Source organism: Limulus polyphemus, unplaced genomic scaffold, assembly GCF_000517525.1.
Source record: "Limulus polyphemus unplaced genomic scaffold, Limulus_polyphemus-2.1.2 Scaffold1293, whole genome shotgun sequence".
NCBI lineage: Eukaryota > Metazoa > Arthropoda > Merostomata > Xiphosura > Limulidae > Limulus > Limulus polyphemus.
The window spans coordinates 270,703-273,581 of NW_013666903.1; the positions used below are offsets into that span (position 1 = coordinate 270,703).

The 2,879-nt window shown below is 34.8% G+C and overlaps 1 protein-coding gene across 1 annotated transcript in view; it reads right to left on the reverse strand.

The window, feature by feature from the left end:
* The window catches only part of LOC106462981 (DNA-directed RNA polymerase I subunit RPA2-like), a 130,597-nt gene that overhangs the window by 103,220 nt on the left and 24,498 nt on the right, over nucleotides 1–2,879 (reverse strand). The gene's annotated exons all lie outside the window — the stretch shown is intronic.

Consider the following 2,879-nt stretch of genomic DNA (forward strand, 5'->3'; position numbering starts at 1 on the left):
GATTATAATTCGTTTGTATTGTGCTAGAAATGTTATATTTAAAGAAGTACTGTTACGATAAAGATACTCATTTGGCCAGAAATGTTTTGTGGGTCTCTGCTAGTTATTATTATTTATTTTAACTAATCTATCCTTAACTAACCTAAAGAGATTCCTATTATTTACTTTTTAGTTACTTTCATAATAAAAAATAAGAAAAACAAAAAAATAAAATACTTACTTGGACCTCCTTTTTTTTTTTTTGCTGTTAACTGTCGATGACACTTAACCCCACTTTTTTGTACTAATAGTAGTAGTGCACAGAATAATATTTATTTAATTAAATAATGCACCAAAGAACAGAGAATAATAGCACGCAAAAAGTCGACAATGTCCCATAACATCATAATTATTCTGGCTTTCTAACTACACAAGAAGAGTCATTACAAGTTCTTCCATGCTAGTCGATATCTTTCCAGCGGGAATGCAGCTTATACTAAAAGAAAAATTGGCAATTCTCTGTTCAGAAAACAAGATAATATGATACATCATTTGATAAATGGAAACCTTGGCTTTCTATTGGTTATAAATAATATAATATTAAATGGAGAACAATTAACAAATCCTGAAAGAAAGGATGTGATAGGTGGGTGTGGCAAGACGGGTTTGATTTTCTATTTGATTGCTCTATAACCAAACAAGATTGAAGGCTATAAAAATTGTTTTGTCTGAGCAATGACAATTTTATAGCGAGTAAGTTACATTATATTTCATACTTGTTGGAGGAGTGGTGAATAAATTACAGAAGAGGGGATGCCTAGAGAAAAAATGCAAATTTCTCACACTGGGGGAAATTCAGGATTTTGTAAATATTGCCTTATAAAATCAAGAACTTAAAATATGGATTATTAGCTAAGATTTTATGCTATGCTAATTGGAATAACATAAACAAATAGTAGTTTAATTAAATTTTTAATGTAAGTCACTCAAAACCTTGTGACATGCAAAGTAAATGATGCCTGATGCTAAAGGGTTAAGCACCTTTTTGATCAATGTATAACTTACATAATATAAATTTATAATTTACATTGGAATTCAAAGTTTTATATTATCTAAGTTATAATTCCTTTATTTCAAAAGAAAACATAAAGAAAAATTAAACTTCAGTTTTGATGTCACACAATGCACAAGTTCACAAAACCTCATTTTTTCACCTCTGTAAGTTGAATACTTCTTCACATACACTAAACTTCTGTGTATAGACAGAAACTAGGTTAAACGCCCTTTTTCCATATCCTTCTTTCAAATTCCTTAGTGTCAATTCCTTGCTTCCACAGGAAATCAATCTTGCAAACTCTTGACAGACACCTGCCCATCTTCTAGACTTAAAAGTGGATTTCAGAGCCAATCTCTATTTATCTGACAACATGTTTATAACCAATCAAAAGTGCTTATTTTTAAATATGTAATGCTGTCAGTTTTCCTAAATTACTGAACCTGGGAATGTCATAACACTGTCCGAGATTTGGAAATGTTATGATCAAGCTCATAGTCTGAACAGAAACAAAATTTTTTAGACCTTCATATAGTATTTTGTGGTATCAATCTAGTGAAGCAAAGGGAAATTTCTGAGGAAATTTCATCCATTGCTTCTGTGAATTTAAATAGAATTAACGAAGTTATATTAGAAAACTTAGAAAAGTTAAGAAACAGAAGAGAGATAGAAAGAGAATAAATAGGTCGAATGAACTCCGGGACGAACTGCTGGACGAACTGCCGGACGAACTGACTTTCCCTCCCCAGACATGGGTTTATAAAGCAGATTTTTCTTGTCTTCAGGCGAGAAACCAAATAGGACACAGCATCACCCACAAGTAGTGCTGTGCTCCTATTGGCTGCTTGGAGGCGAGTTTTGGACTGTTCCAGTACCACACCCAAAAACCCTCAGGCGATTGGTCATGGTCAACTGCTGTTATCCGGCTGCCTACTTGCCTGTACTGCTACACCCATGTCCTGTAACTGATACTGCTTCAAAGCACCGGGATGATTCATAAAATCTAAACTTTTCTGTAGCTTCTATAGTGCTACAGAATCGAGGACAACACCCTCTATCCTGTCCTTGTACTTTATCTTGCATGTGCAGAACAGTGGTGATTAACGAGGTGGTTGACTGCCTCTACTGTGACCTCGGCCACTAACTTCTATACTCATTTATATGCTGTGCTATCACTTACTTGCTCTAGCCTCGTGTTTGTTACTTACAGTCGTTCTAAACTTATTCTAGCCTCGTATCTGTCACTGACTGCAGTTATAAAAAAAACGGTTTCTAGCCCTGTGCTTGATACTTATCTTTCAAGGCTTATTTTTATGCTATGCTACACAAGCCTCTCCTTGTCTTTAGTTTTTTATATGTCCTTCGAGTCGTTGACTCGTTATTTGTTCTTTTAATACATTGGTTATATCTCTTGCTTTATATTTCAACTCTATAATCATTACTTTGAATGTTAACATTGACAATACTCTCAGTACAATATCTACTATACAAAAACTGATTTAGAGAGAGAGATACTTACTGGAGAGTTGGAACCTTCTTAGCAAAGTCGAGATTATTCAACTGCATAGTGTTGGCTGGCTGGAGATCTCTGGAGACTACTGGATGAACCCTGGAAGAACTCCTGGAGAGTAATAAAAGATATTATAAGTAATATTGCTGGTCTGAGACTCATCTTTACTCTAACTGTAAACTCCTGGAGTTAGCGACTTGTGGCTCCACTCGTCACGACAAATCCTCCCACAAATAAATAAGGTGAACAGGTTGGTTTTAATTGAAACTCCAACAATTAAACTCACCTGAGTGCTAATCCGCGTTTCAGCTGGCGCAGTCTCGAGGATTTTTGGAA